This window comes from Arvicanthis niloticus, chromosome 22 (assembly GCF_011762505.2).
Source record: "Arvicanthis niloticus isolate mArvNil1 chromosome 22, mArvNil1.pat.X, whole genome shotgun sequence".
Lineage (NCBI taxonomy): Eukaryota > Metazoa > Chordata > Mammalia > Rodentia > Muridae > Arvicanthis > Arvicanthis niloticus.
In genome coordinates this window covers 13,738,723-13,759,734 of record NC_133429.1, presented here as the reverse complement: position 1 = coordinate 13,759,734, position 21,012 = coordinate 13,738,723, and the positions used below count along the sequence as shown (strand labels likewise).

At 40.4% G+C, this 21,012-nt stretch overlaps 1 protein-coding gene across 10 annotated transcripts in view; it reads right to left on the bottom strand.

The window, feature by feature from the left end:
- Anks1b (ankyrin repeat and sterile alpha motif domain containing 1B) overlaps window positions 1-21,012 on the bottom strand; it is a 1,013,218-nt gene that overhangs the window by 938,598 nt on the left and 53,608 nt on the right. The window lies entirely within an intron of this gene.

Here is a 21,012-nt window from a genome sequence, read left to right as displayed (position 1 = left end):
TGACAAATATCATTAAACACAAGTTTTTCTCATTATGTATTAATTTTTTTTTAAAAAAGGCATTCATTGCTTAGACAAAAGTTACAAAGATAGTAATGTGGCATTAAAGACAATTTTAAGTGACAGACTTAGTGACGGAGAGGCAGAGGGGCTGCAGTGAAACGGCCTTCATTTGAGGTTTTCTTTCTCTCTCTGCAAGTGTCCCATCTGCCACATTTCCAACCATTCAGATATCAGTGCTGACATATCCTTCAATAGGACTAAGGTGAACTCAGATATTACACTATCTCGGGTTGCAAACAACTATTTGGAGTTGGCCACTTCAGGTTTCAAGCAGTGGTCCTCAAATTTAGTGTACAGCATAGTTATTGAGACTTAATGAAAAATACTTGGTCTAGCCCTACGAATTCTGAATGTGGGCTAAAGACACCAAACTGATGGATGTATCCAATAACTGTCTCTATCAAATAGTTGTTGAAAGTGCTGATTCGGATATGTTTAATATAATCCTGGGATAAAATATTGTGTCTCCATGATTCGGCTTTCTTCAATATCTCAAACATCTGTCAGTACCTATCTGGAGGGGACTTGTTGTGACTTGGATTTATTCCCAAAATTAATGTCAATGTCTCATCTCTTAGAACCACGGCTGGCGACTGCGTTTGGATATAGTGCTTTAAAAATGGTAATGATGCTAAAATGAGACCATTAGGGTTGACCCTAATTCAGTATAAGCAGTATGACCAGTGTTTCAATAGAAAGACAAGACACTGACAAGCACATAGAAAAAGCTCTGCAAGGAGACAGGAAGAACAATGGATCCATAAGTCAGCTTGAGAGGCCCAAGCACAAACATTCTTTTCTAAAACTTTGATCTATATCTTGATTCTCTAGAGTTATGAAAAAATCCAGTTGTTTAGGCCACCCAGTTTATAGTATATTGTTGTGTAAGACTGGAACTTCTAGTTGTAGACAGGTGTCATAGGCTATGAAGTAGGCATACAAGTGTATACATTACCATGCAGTCTATAATTCAGTAGATATTTCAAGACTATAATTTAGCAATAGCATTTAAGCATCTAAAAGTCAACATATAACAGATATATTTGCGAATGGGTATTCAGTGCCGTACTGCTCACAATAGCTGAGAAAAAGAACTAGCTTAGATGTCCATAAACAGACAAATGAAGGAAGACAGTGTGGTACATATACACATGATTTCTTCAATCATTAATAAAAATGGCTGGGCAGTGGTGGTGCACGCCTTTAATCCCAGCACTTGGGAGGCAGAGGCAGGTGAATTTCTGAGTTCGAGGCCAGCCTGGTCTACAGAGTGAGTTCCAGGACAGCCAGGGCTACACAGAGAAACCCTGTCTCGAAAAACAACAACAAAAAATAAATAAATAAATACATAAATACATAAATAAATAAATAACATAAAATAAAAAATGAAATTATATTTATAGAAAAAACCTGAATGGAACTAGAAATCATTCAATAGAGATTAAACAAAATAAGCCAAACTGAGTATATATACATATACCCCACTCACACCCACGTATACACATGTACACATTTTTAATTTAAAAAGATCCAGAGAGACTAATAATAGCATATAAATTTTACTTTATATGCAGAATCTAGGTGTGTGTACATGTGTGTGTGTCTGTGTGAGTGTGTGCATTGTGTCTGTGTGTATGTGTATATGGATTTTGGTGTGTCTGTGTGTGTGTCTGTGTGTGTATGTCTGTGTATGTGAGTGTATGCATTGTGTCTGTGTCTGTGTCTGTGTGGATGTGTGTCTGTGTGTATATCTGTGTGTATATGTCTGTGTGTTGGTCTGTGTGTGTATATCTGTGTGTATATGTCTGTGTGTGAGAGAGATTGTGTGTCTCTGTGTGTATATGTCTGTGTGTATATGTATGTGTATGAGAGAGTGTATCTCTGTGTGTGTGATAATGTGTCTGTGTGTGTGTGTATATCTGTGTGCATGTCTGTGTGTGAAGTGTGTCTGTGTGTGTATATATCTGTGTGCATGTCTGTGTGTGTGAGAATGTATCTGTGTGTGTCTGTGTATGTATGTGTGTGTGAGAGTGTGTCTCTGTGTGTGTGTCTGTGTGTACATATCCATGTGTGCATATCTGTATGTGCATGTCTGTGTGTGAGAGAATGTATCTGTGTGTGTCTGTGTATGTATGTATGTGTGTGAGAGTTGTCTGTGTGTGTGTGTGTATACATATCCATGTGTGCATATCTGTGTGTGCATGTCTGTGTGTGAGAGAGAGGATTATATAGGGTGGGAATGTGACCAACGAGAGAGGGAAAGGGGGAAATGGAACAGTCAGTGGAGAAAAGGATTCACCTTCTAAAATATAACATACATGGTAATGCTATAGTGAAACTCGTTGCTTTGTATACTGACTAAAAAATTGGTAAGGGAGCGCATGCCTTTAATTCAAGCACTCGGGAGGTAGAGGCAAATGGATCTCTGTGAGTTTGAGGCTATCCTGGAATACAGAGCTGGTTCCAGGACACCCAGAACTATACATAGAGAGACTCTGTTTCAAAAAGCATTAATAAGGAAGTATCCAGGCAAGGATATGTCATTAGAACACACATAAAAGCAAAAAAATGACAGACAGGTCTAGCAGCGAACATTCATAATGGCTGTAACAAATGGCTAGTAAGAGTGGAATTCACAGTGGGCTTTTCAAAATGTTTTTTCCTACTTTTATTTATGTGTATATGTGAGTATATGTCACATATGTGGAAATACCCAGAAGAGGGAGTCCAAGCCCCTGGATCTGGAGTCACAGGTGGTTGAGAGCCACCTGACAAGAGAGCTGGGAACCAAACCTGAGTCCTCTAGCAAACAATCACTGAGCCAATCACTCCACCACTGGGCCTTTATGTGATACTAAGTAATAAATAAGTAATTTACCTATCAGAGAAACTCACTGACAGGTTTCAAGCATCATCAGACCTATGCTTAATTTCCCAGAGGTCAACCTTTGCCCTGAGGTTGGCCTCTAGCTGCTATCTGAATCTGAGCTTGTGTCTTGGGCTCCGTACTCTTCCCCCTCCCCCAATATGACAATGCTTTAGCACTAGGATTGACAACACTGGTGATGAGCTGATAAGGTGGTAAGTTCTCAGCACCTTATCACTTCACTGACAGTGAATCTTGAAAACATGAATTAAGAAATATCTAAGGTGCCATAAGACTGCTGATAACAATCCCATCATAAAATGCCCAACAGATAATGAAAAACACAGCATGGGACCATTTGTTGTGCGAGCTGCTTCACTGAAATGTGTAACAAATTCATCGTGGGTAGAAATTGGTGAATATACATCAATGGATAGGAACTCTATTTTTCTTCCCAAGGGAAGTTTAAGGAAAATTGATAGCATCTAAAATGCTGTTCTAATGACTGGGGAGATAGATGACTCAGTGGTTAAGAGCACTGGCTGCTCTTTCAGAAAACCAGGGTTTTGTTCCCAGCACACAGACGGCAGCTTATAAGCATCTGCAACTCCAATCCCTGGGGGATTTGATGCCCTCTTCTGGTCTCTCTTGGCACTGCACACACATGATACATGAATGCATGCAAGTAAAGCACTTATACACACCAACTAAAATTTAAAAACTAAATGCTGTTCTTTGTTATTTCTATTTCGTCTTCCTGGGTTTTTTTTTTTTTATTTTTTTAAAATCAGCCTTGAGTTTTAACAGGGTATCAGAAAAAGACATTTCTTTTTGCTTTTGATGACACCTAAAAACAATCTGTTCTCTATTAAAATTGTTTTTGAAAAGTAAAAATAAAAGCCTACCTGATAAACTGTGTTCAGTGAATAGTATGTTTGTCTTAAAGCTTACTTAAAAGAATAAGTTAGAAAGCAGCATGATAACATATCATAGATGTTTAGACCTGAGAGAACTCAAGAGCCATTATAAGGTTTGTCCAAAAAGTCACCATGAAGCAGAGACTGACAAGGGTCTGCTAGTACTGATCATGTAGTCTCCTAGGTGGGAATACAGCAAATAGAAGTCAAATTACAGCTCTGAGAGGTTAAATGGGTATTACTCATCTTTAAGCGTTATCAGTATAACTCACTTTAAAAAGAAATATCAGGATGAAAAGAAAAAAATGATCTGAATATATTGTAGGAAATTCTCAAAAACATTTTTAAAGTTTAAAAAAAACTATGCCTAAAAATTTCTTGAATTCATTATTTTTAATAGCTGAGTAATACTCCATTGTGTAGATGTACCACATTTTTTGTATCCATTCCTCTGTTGAAAGACATCTGGGTTCTTTCCAGCTTCTGGTTATTATAAATAAGGCTGCTATGAACATAGTGGCACATATGTCCTTATTATATGTTGGAGCATCTTCTAGGTATATGCCCAGGAGTGGTATAGCTGGATCCTCAGGTTTTGAGAGAAAAGTTTTATTTTAACAGGAAGGGTGAAGCTAGGTGATGAGAGAGAGAAAGAGAGAAAGGGGGGGGGGGCATGGAGGCAGATGTTCATGTGTCTCCACCAATCAAAGATAGTTTATATATCTAGGTTGGGTATTGGGTTATACTTCTGATTGAGCATTACCAAACTTATAAAGCCTTTGATTAACATTTTTTAAAAAATGTATAAAAGCAAAAAGGAAAAGGGGGCATGGGATAGGGGTTTTCTGGGGAGGGGAAATGGGGAAAGAGGATGGCATCTGAAATGTAAATAAAATATAAAAAATAAATAAAAAAAGGAAAAATGAATAAAAAGAAAAAACTATGCATTTCAACATGAATTAAATTCCTGAGATTTGGGGATTTTTTTGTTTTGTTTTTGCTTATTAAAGCATATAACCAGTAGCTGACTAATTAAAGGGTGACTGAATAAGTTTTCCAACCTCCTGCATTGTTAAGAGGCCATTCGTTGTGGGAATGACCTCCCTGACATGAGGCCTCCCAGTCTCTGCTGAAATACCCCTTTGTCTTGAATATGTTTAACATGAGCCTGATGTTTTCACCACTTGTAATGAGAACGTCACAATAGTCAAGGAAATTAATATCCATCATTTTGCTTGTTATCTTCTGATCTTTTGGTGGTAAGAGATAAAACCAGTTCTCAGCATAGCCCTCTATCCATCCCACATACCTGCAGCTATTTTGGGGGTTCCATCCAGCTCCTCACCTGGACCTCTTCACTACTGTCAACTACCACTGCGCTGCTTCTACATATTTGGTTTTACATTTTTTTTTTAAAAGATTCTGTACGTGGTATCAGTCATGATTTGTCTTTCTGATCTGGAATATTTCATGCAGCACACTGGCCTCCGGGAGCATTCATGTTGTCACACATAGCAGTGTCTCATTTCTGAAGATTGAATGGAGAAATTCACCATGCTTCGGAGGGAGAGAGAGCCACCAGCCATGTGAGATCTCCTCGGGTGGAATGGCCATTGGCTGTTTTCCTGACTGGGTCTGGGGTAGCAGGCAGGAGATTAGAAACTAAGCTGAGGGCAGATTTAAGGAGAAGGTAACTGGGCAACTTGAGAAACAATTCTCAAGGATTGTTTGAGGGAGGATTTAGAGGTGCTGAGCTGGGAGTAAAGGTGAGAGCACACCTGCCACAGGAGGCTTAGCAGTGCCTGGCCATTGAGCCAAAAAAGCGTATTAACAATAAACATAAAATAAAAGGATTGACTGGTGTTCCTGTGAGTGTGTACACAACTGTGTTGTTGATACATCTACCAACATGCACCTAGACTGTTTCTGCAGTGTGGTAAGAGCTGTTATCCCTGGGCCATCTCACTAGCCCCATGCTTCCTATTACCTATTAAATGTTACCTCCAACCCTCCGCTTCCATTCTTCTCCTGTCTTACTTCGTTCTATGTTCTTTCGCCCCCGACTTCGCTGCTTCTCATCTGGATCCCAGGTGGATAATGTCAGCTGCATGGATACAATGACGACCTTTTCTAGAAAATGACTTGGCTGCATCTTGTGCTAAAAATACACAATTCTATTTAATCTTCCTGAAGTCTTCTTAAAGCAGATTCTGTTTCAATACATTATTTCTTTAAATCTATAACAAAAACCACTATTTCCCTCAATTCTGTTTCTCTACTTAAGTAGCAGAGTTGTGGTTTACGTTTTGTATCACCAATCTTCCATATACATCAGCTCCCCCACCACCACCCGCATATGGGCAATGATTTCCAACAGAGCATCCTTACATTGGTTTTGTAGACAGGCGTCTGATACAGCAAGGAACACCGCAAAACCAAAAACTCAAACCCACTCTGTAATCTGAGACAAGATATAAACTGACCGCTAGGGCCAGCTAAACTCTAATCCTCTCATCTGCAAATCTCTAATTAAAACAACAGATACTTGAGGTCCTATAGGCTTAAAACTTCATCTAGTCCAAGAAGTACATAAGTTTCTGTATCTTCTGCCCAAAAAACGACATTACCAAAAGCAATGATTTATTTCCTTGTTTGGGCCTTTGTTAATATTTATTGTTGTCAGACTATGAAAATCTTAAGCATAAATAGAAAATGAAAGAGTTCATGTTTACTTTAAAAAGTCAACACCACCCACATTATTAATGTATAATTATTAACTTCCATTATGAAAAACCTAATTTATTCAAAAGTAGAATAGTGCAATAAATATCCGTATAGTCATCATTTACCTTAAAAACTCAGCAACTGAGAGGGAAATTTCTTTCATCTATCAATCCTTTTGGTCTGAAGGAAATCTGGCATCATAACATTTTTTCAAATATTTCAGTGCATATATCTAAACATAGACCCCTCCCACTTCCTAAAAGTATGAACACAAAAACCATTATCACATCTAAAACACTAGCAGTGTCTTAATTTAATCACAAACTGAGAAAATCAGTTTAAACATATAAATTACAAGAAGTAAGAAGTAGCTATGTATTATATCACTGTAACGATGAGGTAAAGAATGCATATTAAAACTATACACAGTTTATTTCAGCATTCGGCTATTTGTAAACTGAGACAAACAAGACTTCAAAAGAATGAGGTCTCATTTAAGAAGGAAGAAAAGGCATTTAGAAAGTCATGGTGGAAGCCATACAAAGGCAACTTCTGATAGGTTAACATCCATCAGGCAGTCCCTCAGTAGTGCTTAGCTTAGCTTAGCTTGTGATTGGTTAAGATTATGTTTCATTTTACCATTTACATTGAGTTAGCTTTTGGCTTGCTTAATGGTTTCCCAGCTGATGCTTCTTAACATTGACGATTTGTATTTCTGATACTAATTAAATCTATCTGCATGTCCAGATTTTCTACCATTGTTATTTCTATTTTATGCACCTCTATATAATCTATAATTTCTAATTAATATTTACTTTATTCATTAAATATCATGTAGACCTATATTGAATGGTGTTCACAAAAGAAAAGAATTAAACACATTCACAGAGCACAGTGTATAAGCCTGTAACTTACAGCCCTTGGGAGGCTAAACCAGGAAGATGGCTGTAAGTCAGGGTAGCCTGGGCTACATAATGACTATACAGCAAGACTTTTCCTCAAAAAAAAAGTTATGCTCAGCTTATTACATTCAGATGTTCATCACATACATGTAGGTATCAGAAAAAATCAATTAAGCATTAATTGGGCATGGTATCCTATATACATGCCATCCATTCCAGTTCTATGATCCATGTGGTAATCCCAAATGATTGTTTCATTATTGTGCTAGAGCCTTGCTAGTTTTATTCTCCAAGTATCGTACAATCCAGCTGAAGTACTGACTTACAAGTCGTTACTCTGTGAAACTACATTTTATGATTCCTACAGCTCTTGCTTTGTTCTTCCTTCACTAACCACACTGCTTCCAAAAAAAGGATTTAAAATGCTGACAGTGCCTTCAAATATTCTTCTTCTTTTTTGTTTTGTCTTGTGATATTTCTTTTTAAAAAAAAAAAAAAAAATGTCTACAGTTTGGAGAGCCTCATACAGCTTTGACAGGATGTTGGGGATCTGAACTGATTGAGGTCCTCATGCTTGGTGGCAGATACTGAGGCATTTCTCCAGCAGTTCTTAGTTGTTTGGTTTCCTGAGTTTTCTTATTGCCTTTGTTGGGTTGGTTGGTTGGTTGGTTGGTTAGTTGTTTGGATGGTTGGTTGTTGTTTGGTTGGTTGATTGTTTGGTTGTTGTTTGGTTGTTTGGTTGTTTGGTTGTTTGGTGGGTGGTTGGTTGGTTGGTTAGTTGGTTGGGGTAGTTTTGTTTCCTGAAGGAGGCATTTAAATGTGTTGCCATTTTCCTCCTATCTTTTCATCTCCACTCCCCCATGTTTCCCTGCTTCCTCTCAAGTAGATGACCTCTCCTAAAATTATTATTGATGTCTGTACATATATGTCTACACAAACTACTTACCCCATGAATTATTGCTTTATACACATGTATTTAGGGCTTATCACCTGGAATTGCATAATCTATCAGGGATCTCATCCCTAGAGAAAATTTATTCTATCTCCCAACAACTGTTAACAGCCTGACTCTTCACTGGTTGTTTATAGAGGTTTTGTTTGTTTTATCTTGTTCTGTTCTGATTTTTATTGTCTTTTGTTCCAATTTTTGTTCTTTTTGCTTTTCTTTGATTTTGAAAAATATTATTTTTTTTGAGGATTTCATTCATTGCATTTCACACTTTTCACCCTCATTGCCTCCCAGATCTACTACCTATTCCATACCGACCAAATTTATATTCTCCTTTTTTTTTTTAAGAGTTCAAATCCCATTGATGCTACTATGTACTCTTACCTATGTGGCCAACCACTAGAATACATTAGATCTAACAGAAGTCTTAAAGAAAATTAATTCTCCCTCTCCCAGCATATATTAACTACCAATAGCTCCTCAAATAGGAGTCAATCTGCAAGGCTGTTATGACACCCCTTTCAAGGTATGACATCATCTTTCAAAGAAGTGTTGGTACAAAATCAGCCATTTGTTAACTGTCAATAAAAGATAAAGACAAATAGTGTAAGATATCATAGGGTACCCATGGCTAAGACTAAATGACAAGGGTACAATAACTCATTGTGGGCGAGACAGTCCTCAGGTGACTGGACTTCACAATCATGGCATTCATGGCAGATACTGAGCTTTATTTCCATGATAGCTAACATTCTCTTGCTTAGGTAATTTAATAAGACGGTGGTATTTTACTGTCTACTGCATTGCTTGGCATACTAAAAAGATAGTTGCAGGAAACAAGCAAAGCCCAGGAATCAGAAGTAACATCTTCCCCTCCCGAACAGATCCTGCCACCTTCCCTCTGCCCAAGGAAGGACAACCAGAAAACATGTCCTTTAGATGGTACTATCTTCATTCTCAAAAACCAGTTGCCTAAGGACAGCTGGCAGGTGGGGCAAAGGGATGACAAAAATGCTACTATGCCTGCCATTCCCTTCTGTCATCTATAATAGAGGACACTCACTCTTGGTATACCGCAGCAAGGTGCAAGAACTGCTCCCTACATCTCCTCAGTGAGCAGTTTTGTGTCTTCCAAGGGAAGACACAGAAAATCTCAGTCTCCCAGAGTTCATCAGAAGAGAAGCCCCTTCCCAGCGGGCTAGGACACAATGGGATTGAAACCTGTAGCCAGGATTGGCACAGGAGCTAGAAATGGCCTAAGAGGATTGTGAACTATCTACTGAAACTCTAATGTTGCCTGCTGTGGTGGTTTAAATATGCTTGGCTGAGGGAGTGTCACTATTAAGGGGTATGGCCTTATTGGAGGAAGTGTGTCACTGTGAGGGTGCACTTTGAGACCCTCATCCTAGCTGCCTGACAGTCTCCCCCTGGATGCACCATATATCTGCCTGGATGCTGCCATGCTTCCCACCATGATGATAATGGACTGAACCTCTGAAACTGTGAGCCAGCCCCAATTAAACGTTATCCATTATAAGAGTTGCCTTGGTCATGGTGTCTCTTCAAAGCAATAAAAACCCTAAGACACCTGCCCATCCCAGAGGAAATCTCACTCATATCAGAAGTGCCTAAGAACAGAGGAGACCATGATAACAGTCACAAGAACAAGTGCAGTTAGAGGATGCTGAACTCCATGGTCCTGCAGTCATGATGCCTGGGACCATTCCTGTGTGGACACAAAGACCTATAGGATGGAACCATCCTGGAAGCCCACACTGCTGTGTGTCTATCACACACCACCTACATATGTAGGTCCAGTAGAAGTAGATGGCAAATGATGGAGGGTTCTCTGTGGGGTATTCCAATCAACAATAACTCCAACTGCCAGATTTCCAGTCCATGGGAACTTACATCCATTGAATGGGGAAGTCTTCTGAGGCCTGACAAAACCAAGACTGTAACTGTTCACTGTGCATAACACCGAGTTTGAGGAATTCTCTACTTCTAGCCAGTGATGACAGTTCTGGTCTAATCTTTGCCTCTTACCTCCCAGAGGCTTGGAAGCTGCTGCAGTGTATCATCTTGGTAGTGCCATCAGAGAATTAGTTCATTTTGAACCCAGCCTTGTGAATTCCTTGCTGTCTGTGGCTGAACATGATAATATTTTTGTCATTCCTGGTAGGTGATTCATGCTCTGGCTCTCGGAAGGATGATGACGTAAGGTCCTAGCTACCTTGTTCTCTCCTCACACCAGTGGTAAAAATGTGACTTTTCACATTCTTGCTGCATCTTACATTTTTTGTTTATACATGTTCTGCAGTAGACTAAGACTTCTTCATAACATGGTTTAAAGAGGTGAAAGCTGAAGATTGTATGATTATAGGCAAGTTTGGCTTTAGTAATTATGCTGGGTAGTTGTGTCAACTTGATACAGTCTAGAGTCATCTGAGACAAGGAAACCCCAACTGAGAAAAATGCCTCCATGAGATTGTGCTATAGGCAAGCCTGTGGAGGTTTTCTTAACTATTGATTCATTTTCTTAATTAGTTATTGTTTTAGTTTTATTGCTGTAAACAAATACCATGAGCACAGTAACTCTCGTAAAGAAAAAGATTTAATTGGGCCTAGCTTACCGTTTCAGAGGTTTTGTCCATCATCATCATGGCGGGAAGCATAGCATTGGGCAGACAAACATGGTGCTGGAGAAGGAACTAAGGGTTCTACATCTTGGTCCACAGGCAGCAGGAGGAAGGCTGTAGCTTGGGCATAGATCTCAAAGCCTGCCTACACAATGGCAGACTTCCTCCTACAAAGCCACACCTACTCCAACAAGGCCACACCTCTTAATCATGCTATTCCCTATGGGCCAAGCATTCAAACACAAGAGTCTTTAGGGGCCATTACATTGAAGCTACCACAGTGACCGGTGGGGTCATCCATAGGCAGGTGGTCCTGGACTCTAAAAGAAAGCAGGCTGAGCAAGCCATGGGAAGCAAGCTAGTAAGTAGAACTCCTTTATGGCTTCTGTATCAGGCTCCTGCCTCCAAGTTCCTGCCCTGCGTGAGTTCCTGTTCCTGTCCTCACTGCTGTTGATAATGAACTGATGTACAGAACTGTGAGCAAAATAAACCCTTCCCTCCCCAAGCTGCATTTTGGTCATGATGCTTCATTACAGCAATAGTAGCCCTAACTAAGACAGTAAATTAAACACAGCCTTGTGTCACCTAACAAAGGTAATACATTCTGAAAAAATGTGAAATCATATAATTCTGACACCAACCTAAATGGCTGTGGCATAGCTGATGATATAACCTATAAGGTCATAATTATACCTCCTGATCATGGCTCCCAGGTCTATGACTGTTCCCAAAAATCAATGAGAAATTCATGTCCTTCAAATCAAGGAATTCAAACCAAGGTCACATGACAAGACTTCTAGGACTAATTTATTTCTGTTATTATATTTAAAGATTTAATTTTTTTATACAGACACACCAGAAGTCAGCATCGGGTCCAATTACAGATGGTTGTGAGTCACCATATGGTTGCTGGGAATTGAACTTAAGACCTCTGGAAAAGCAGTCAGTACTCTTAAGCACTGAGCCATCTCCAGCCTCCCTGTTATTATATTTAAATGAATACTTAAACTTTTACATAAATAAATAACTATAAAAAATTACCGAATATCACAAAAAGATGATTTTACTTCCTCAATACAGATGATAATCAAATGATGACAAAATCACAGAGAAAACAGAATAACTTATACCAAGAAAACCAAATGTTTGTGTTCTCAGTTAATATTATTATTTCACTAGCACGGCCAATATTTCCTCTCAGGAAGGTTATAACTACTGTTATAAGGTTATAACTACTGTTTGTACTATAACATGGATTTTTTTCTGAGGCCTAAGAAACTCATAAAAGATGTCATTTCCTTTGAAGAAGAAAATAATAGAAAATTTAATTTTCTTCTATCATGTTAATAAGAATAATACTATAGAGAGTAAAATGTTAGCTTCAGGGTAGGCGCACTGCTAGACCTCAATACTGGATGGAGGTCTGTCTCCAAGACTAAATGAAGACTCATCATTAACTCATTATCAAACTTCAATTTAAATCAGAGCTAAAGAGACTAAATCCACTTAACAAAACAGAAATGTTTCAGGAAGGCAAAAACAACTCTAAAAATTTTCAGCAATCAGATCACATTTCAAATGCACTAGGATGAGTTATTAATAAAAGTCTCCTGAAAGTTACCTTAACGGACTCATAAAATATTCAACACAAAATATTTATATTGTGATTAATCACTCATAAAAAAATCAGAGCTAAACTTATTGATTCCCTACTGTGTCATAGTGTCTATGTTCTTGGTTTGCATCTGTACTTTCATAACAGATACCATTAGGACACACAGGAGGCCATATTACAAACACAAAATGTTCCTTCAACTTTGTGAGCTGACACTGCTCATGTAACTTCCACCACTGTGGATAATCAGGCTGAGACAGGCCACTTCCGGCCTGCAGAACCCATGGTCCTGTTTCTTTTTCCTCCCTACTCCTCCTAAATGTACTACCTAGGTCTTTATCTCAAGGTCTGCTTTTGTAGGGAACGACAGTGATGACTGTTATTACTAGGAGCTAGGGAGGGTAGCTCAGTAAATAAAGTGACAGCAATGCAAGCCCAAGAACCTCATTTGATCCCTAAATCCTACACAGACGAGCTGAATGTGGTGGCATGTACTTGTAACGACAACACTGATGATGTAGAAGTGAGTTGATCCCTGAGGGTCATGGGCCAACCAGCATGATGTAATTCATGAGCTCTAGGTCCCAGTGAGAGACCTTGTCTCAAACAAGCAAGGTGGACAGCTTCTAAGAAGTAACCTCTGAAGTTGGCCTCTGGCCTCTACGTGCACATACACAACTGTAAGTGAATGCACACATACACACACCTGCTTGTGAGCCACACACACACACACACACAGTGTGAAGGAAGGAGGAGTGAGAGAGGAAGGGCAAGAAATCAAGGGAGCAAGTTGGAGGAGAAAAGGAGGGATGGAGGGAGCAACAAGGGAGGGAGAGACAGAGAGACAATAAATAGTTGCAGGTGATGTGTCATATGCCTTTAATCCCAACACTAGGAAGACATAGTCACGCTGATGTGACTCTGGGGCCAGCCTCGTCTCTACAGAGCAAGTTCTGAGACAGCCAAAGCTACACAGAGAAGCCCTGTCTTGAGGAGGAAAAAAAAACAAAAAAAAACAAAAACAACAACAACAAAAAAAAAACAGTAGCACTAGTAAACAGACCTCAGCAGAAAATCTGCAATTCTATATCACTTTCTGGGCATCAAAGATCCAAATTCTAATGATAATCAGAGGTGATGATTCAACGTGGTATACATACACTAGCTGAAAATCATACGTGTGGCAGACCATATATGTTACAGGAGACTAAAATATGTATAAGTTTATAGGTTAGCTAATACTTTGAAAATACATCATACCCATACCAATTCTGTAGTAGTTGTAAGTAATCCATGTTTTTTTACGTTTATTATTTACTTACTGAGCAGTCTACATGGGCATACACAAGGGCATATAGGTGTATGCATGCCAAGGCACACTAGCGGAGGTGAGAGGACAACTTGCAGGAATTGGCCTTCTGCTTTCATCATGGGGGGTCCAAAGATCAAACTCTCACTGTAGGGCTTACCATTAAATGTCTCTATCCACTGAGCCATCTCACAAACCCACTGACTCCAGTTCTTACAAATGAGAATGGTGAGTGGTGTGAGCTGCACTCAACTGAGTACATGCTCTACAAGAGAGGAAAAACTGTGCACCAGTAAAGAGGTCTTTAATCTCCTGCACCTAAAAAACAGACTGGACTGAAATCGAGCCTAAGATTTTATTGAAAAACTGAGCTACAAAGAAGAGTAAATGCAGAGGCCCAGAGGCTCGGCCATCAGCACTCTGATAGAGTAAGAGGGGGAGACGCTGCATGGGATGACGATACCCCCATCCCATGTGGTGGGCGGGTCTGCGTGAGGACTCTGAATGCTCAGATTCTACAGTACCCTCCAAGCTGGTAAAATCTGTTCCTTCCATTTCATAAAGAAAAGTTTTCTCCGGTTGCCTAGAGACCTTGCAAAAGACAATGAAAGTCACCCCCCTCAAAAATGTCCTACCCTTCCTTGTTGACTTTAGACCAATAACGGGAGTCAGAAACCACTTATAAAAGCTCCATTTGTAAAATGTACAAGCATAATGCCCAGCCTGCATGTGCCATTAAGAACTGAGCGTGTGTGCACAAGCGTGTTCTGAGGATGTTTCACTGAGGAATAAGGAATGAATGCTAGCTATAGGAGATCACATTAGTGTGTAGAGCTCTCTTGTCTGTCAGAATTTAGTTTCTAACAAGGACATTTTCAGTAGGTCCTAAACAAGGATTAGATTGTCAGTGGAACAGACAGAATTCTAAAGCAGCAGGCATAAAGATGCCACTTAACAATAGAAGGTACGTATGTTTGCAGTGTATCAGAGCAGCAACCAGAGAGCCTTGGTCTGTAGGAAGCTGAGGCACTGCTTAATAAATCATTAGTCACTTTCTTTATAGAGCCAAGAAAGCTACTCAGGCTGTTATAACAACAACAATAACAACAAAACCCACAAACTCAGCAGGTTAAAAAACAAAATCTATTGTCTGATAGTTGTAGTCACAATTAGCCTAACTTCAAAGAATTAGCAGGGCCTTTTTCTTCGGACAGTAAGAACCTTGTGGTTTTTGAAGACCAACAGAGTTAGACAACTAACCTGGATCCTTGGGAACTCTCAGAGAGTTCTCTGAGTGGTTCTCTGAACACTCACCAAATAGTATACATGTGTAGCTTTAAATTTTTCAAACCTTATTTGTAATGATGGTTCTTAAAAGCTTTAACCTCCCTTGTAGGCTACCACCCACCAAAAGTAGTGGGTGTGGAAGGAATTCAGGGGCGGGGCAGGGGGTGGGGAGGAGACCTGTATATAAAGGTTCTTTGGAGCAGCTCCTCATCTGTGTTGTCTAGAAATCAGTTCAGTTCAGAGATTAGCAGGCAGCAGCAGCTCAATCCACTCACAAACACTTCATGGATACACCTTGTGTATCCAGTTCAGTAGAATCGGAGTTGCAAACAGGAATCAGCAGCGGTGGAACTACCTTGCAGCCAGGCCTCATCCCCGGCACAAGTCAGCAGGAGAGACCCAGAGGGACTCCAGGAAAAGTTCTCAGCTGTGCCTCTCTCAGGGAAGGGACTATCAACAAAGGTTGCACAGCTAGCTCTGTAAGCAAGCCCACCTCTGGACCTGACACTACCCATCAAGTCCTATTTATACCCTCCAAACATCACCTGTCCTCCACAGGCCTTGCCTCGACATGTGTCTTGCCTCAGCTGTGTCTGCCTCAGCTGACATCACTCTGCCAATCAGCCAGAGTCCGAGGGAGTGGCAAGAAACTGCAGCACAGCACCAGCTCAACTAAGCAATGTAAGGTGGACCAATACATGTATATGCTTAGTGAAGAATCCTTTATCACCTCTCCTTTCACATGCTTGCATTGGCAGAACATCCTTTCCCTGTGTCTGTTTCAGCTAAACATTCCTTCATGTGTTTGTCCCAGCAAAACACCATCCAACCGACTTCCCAAAGAACCTTTAAGTTTCCACTTCATACATGAGCTGGACCTAGGCCCCCTTGTGCAGAAGTATAGCTCAGTCTTCCTGCGGGTAGTCCAACTATTAGAACAGGGGCTGTCCCTGACTCTGTTGCCTGCCTCTCTGTAGATCTTGTTTCCCTAACTGGGCTGCCTTGTCTGGCTTCAATGGGAGAGGATGTGCCTAGTCCTGCAGTGACTTGATGTGCCAGGGTGGGTTGGTACCCAGGGGGATCTCCCCCTTCTCAGAGGAGAAGGAGAGAGGGGATAGAGGAAAGGGCGGGGGGGCAGGAGGGGAACTGGCAGGAGAGGAGGGTTATGTAAACTGAATAAATACATTAATTGATGGGATCAGGATGAAAAGTGAATAAATAAGTTAATTAATGGGGACAAAAGGAATCTTGTGTTTGTCTCCTGCCAGTATGGAATTCCTTGGCTTACAGATGTATTGTTTGGGTCCCTACTTTTATTTTCACTGTGCGTGTCCAAATTTCTAACCTTACAGGGGAAATTACTACTTACAGCTCCAAGTATCACCTTTCTAAGTTCAAGAAATTGACATATACCTCAACATACAAACGCTGAGTGACTATAAGTCAAACTCCAACAACCAATGAAGTCCTTTGCTTACATCACCAAGAAGACCTAGAGCTAGAGAGACAATTAACTGAAAGGAAGAAAGCAAGCTGAATCCTTTTGAGAAGAAGACAAACTTTTTACAAAAAGAAAAAAAAAAAAAAAAACCAAGGAACAATGTGACCTTTCACCACAGTAATACAACTGTTATCTAAGAGGGAAAGCCCAGCCCCTCCCTTCTGGGACTAGTGTATATAGAATCTAAATATCACTAATATCAGAACACTTAAAATAGAATTCTGGGCTACCATTTAGAGTAGAAACATCTGGAGGACAGAAAACAAATGGCCTAAATCCAGCTTACGGTTGGCCCAATAGATCCCTATTCCAACTATCTGGCGTGGTCTCTAGACCCTAAGCACAACTGTAATACATACTAGCACCAGCTCAAACCAGAACACTGATTCTCCAACCTGAAAGAGGAATCACTGTGGTAGAAAGGGCAAGCGAAGCCCCTAACATCACCTTCTGTTATCCCAGATGATAAACCAGAAGGAACATTTTAACCAGGAAGCATAAGAATGCATGTACCACCACCACAGAATGGCTCCTGAACATAAAAATACATTATCTCAAATTTAGATTAGCATCATATATTGGTTCAAGATAAAACTACTGTCACACTGCAAGCCGATGCTGAGGTGAACAGCCGCAGTGGTCTGAAAATCACACTCCACAGACTAATGGCAATTCATAAACTGCTTTGTATTTTTCCACAGCAAGGTAAGGATTGAAAGTGAGATTAGACATTTGAAATTTTTACAGCAATCTGATATTCTAGTCATAATGAAGGGTAGATTGTTACATGGTTCAAAAGGATAACTCATGACAAAATAAAAACAAACTAAAAGAATGGGGTTCTTTCATCTACTCCATTTGAATATACTGTTCTAAAGAACAGTGGGACAAATAAAGTCGGCCACTAGGCAAAACTTCAGCAGCTCTCTAAAAGGAGAGACGTTGTTGGATGGAATGATACATGTCCTTTACAGTATTCCCACAGGATAGGATACAATGTCTGAAAACATGGTATGAAAGATCCTGTAGGAACAGACACAAAGTGTTTGTTTAACAGCAAACCAGGCAGACAGAGAAGGTAACCCATCTAGTGAATTTCAACCAACTGGATGCTTGCTCACCTCAATGCTCATACAATTTACTTGTGACTTGAGTAGCCATAGTGGCAGGCCTTTGTAATGGTGGAACAAAAATCATAGACTCTCTCACCAAGATCGGTACAGTGCTTGATAATATTAAATGTGTAGATAATGACCAACGCTGACTTTTCAATGCAGTGAGTTGCTTCCTCAAAGAAGCCAACTACACACTTAATGAGCTAATTGTATTATACTCCTCCTCTGAATGGCACAGCAATCCATTGTCACTGTGCCTGATACTATAACTTGAATATAATTATGAACTTGAATCCCTTTATCTACTAGGCCTCACATATTGGCATGGAACCTACCATGCCTCTTAGTCCTCTTAGGACATATCCTCCTGTTGTAAGGTTGGACTGGCCTAAGGCTCAGATTTAGAACTGTGAGATAGGTGGTGCCAGGCCTTAAAACAAGAACATAAGTTGAATAGATGACCATTGTAAGGTCCAAAAGGAACCCAGGACAAATGACTGACTGAGGTGCCTGTTAGTAGACCAAAGCACATGCTGGCCTCTAGGCTCTCTCAGCAAGTACCTGTTACAGAGTCTATGCTGGCATCCTGGTTCTTCTCAGCTCTTCTTTGCCCAACCCCTATCCTAAACTTTTCCAGCCTATTGGCTCCCCTTCCCCCAGCTTCTCACTCCTATAACCCTGCCCTCTCTCCAATGTGCTCTCACAGGGCTCTCCGCCCTCTTGGCTCCCTTCTATCCTCTCTGTCAGCTCTCTTCTCTTCCCCTCTCACTCTCTCCTCTCATGCCCCAGTTCAGTCGACTACTTTCTCTCCCTTCTCTGGACTCTTCCAGATGCCTCTGGCTGAACTCTCCCTCATACCTACAATAAAATCCTTCTCCTCATAAGAATGGTCATGTCCTCAGTTCCTTCATTTGATGCTCAAAACCCAGGAGAGGCATATACAAGCTCCCTTCGAAGTGACTCAGCCTCTCCTAACCAAACCAAGCTGCTGATTTGGCTCTCCTATGGTATGTATGGATCATTTCTTCTGGCCTCTGCTACCTACCCTATTTCACTGCAACTTATTTCTAGAGTCCACCTCTTCAGCCGTTTCTTACCTTTACCTGGTCTCTCTTTGCCCACTGGATCTATTGGCCATGCCTTCCGGGCCTATATGTTGTGATCCTATTCCATCTCAGCTTCCTCCTGGAAGTCCTATAGCTTCTCTATGCCCTTCTGGACCTATACAACAACCCTTTCCTCACCTCAGCTGCAGAGCTCATTGTGCCCTCGTGGACATATGCAATACTGGAGTCCTCCTTCTGTCAGAGTTCCTGCTTGTGATCCTCATCCTTCATGACAACACTGTTCGCCTGTCTCTCAGCTCCCTTGTGGAGCTTACTGCAACCCTCATTCCAGCAGAGTTCATTCTGGGACCCCATTCTCCTTTCCTCCTCAGCCTCAGTTTCCTCCTCGGACTCAGAGATTTCACTGAAGCTGCACTGTCTCACTGCAAACAGCTTGGTCTCAGTACAGCTCAAGAGCCAAAAATTGGCACTGTAGAGTGAAAAATTATAAAGACCACTTTATGAAATATATATAGGCTTTTCTTTACCCTAAACCTGAGCAAGAGGATGCAGGTTCCAGAAGGTGGGACTGAATGTAAGATTTCAGGCCCTCAAGCCTCAGGGAAAAGAATCCACCTGTGGATGGGGAAGGCCCAAAGCAGGAAGACACATTCCTGACCACAAAAAAAAAAGATACAAGTCATCTAGGTGAAGCTATGGCCGGAGCAAGTGAGAAATAGTTAACCTGAAATAGTTGGTAATGACAGGGTAGGGCACAGTGACATGGTAAACCTACATTCTTGAGAAGAATGAGTGTGCAGAGTGATTTACACATGACTCTAAATCATTTAGGGTGGGTTCCTCTGAAATGTTCCACTATTTTTATGTTATGTATCCTTGACAACCCCTCACCCCCCTTCCCACTCCCCTAGTTTGTAGTTTACCCCTTTAAAAACCCTCCTCAGACTGACTGGCGTCGTCAAACTCTACTCCTGCGCCAGTGTGCAGTTTGACTGCTGGCTGCCAGCTCTCTTCCCTAATAAACCTCTGCTGATTGCATCCAGGTACAGGTTCTTGGAGTTTGTGGGTGGCCGCAACTTCCCGAGACTTGAGTAAGGGTCTCCCGAGTTTGGGGGTCTTCAGCACAGTCGATTTTTAAACTCTTTCATATGGTAAAATCTTCCACAAGTGCACAAATGATTCCAGAAGTCTCTTATATCTAAACTTTCCCTGCTCTTTATTTCCAAAAATCTCTTATCTCAAAGGTTTTTCTACTTTTGCACCCTGAAAAATCTTTTATCTCTATGATTTCACTGCACTCTGCTGTCAAGAAATCCTTTAAGACTATTGTGTAAACTCTTTATCTTAGGTTTTTTAATTCGTTCAGTATGGTTTTATTATCTGGAAAATCTGTAATAAAAGTTTGGCTTAAAACTTACAAAAGTTTTAGAGTTTAGAAATCTATACATAGGCAATCTTAATCTGCTACAGTGCACTGTATATATACCTCTGTTCAACTCCTGTTTGGCTAAAAAAAAAAACAAAAAAAGGTTCTTAATAGCGACCATGTGGCTTGCCTCCATCATGGCTGATAACCTCTTCAGGATGGAAGCTACCACGTGACTGACAGCCATCTTTACTTAGGATAAAAGAGTGCACATGCAATCTAGCTACACCACCAACTTTATTAAGATGACCACAAGGTATGAACCAACTAATACAACAATCATAAAACTTCTCGGTCCTACTGAGCCCTCTGCTTATCATTGTATAAGAAGGTAACAGCAGGTCTCCAGAATCCTAATTTTAGATTAGGATGGATTTGCTATGCTGGTTTTAAACAACATATGTTTAATGAACAAGGTTTATAAACCACTAAGGTTATAAACATTTGCTCAGGTTAACAAAAGCTGATTTAGATTTACATTTAACTACTAACTGTTCAATACCCGGCTCTAAAAATTCTCAGATAAGGATCAACATATAAATAAAGTTTGTTTGATGAGTAGGGTTTATACATTCCTAATGTCTACTCAGGTGAGTAGTAACTGACTAGAAGATATGTGTCTAGCCTCTTTG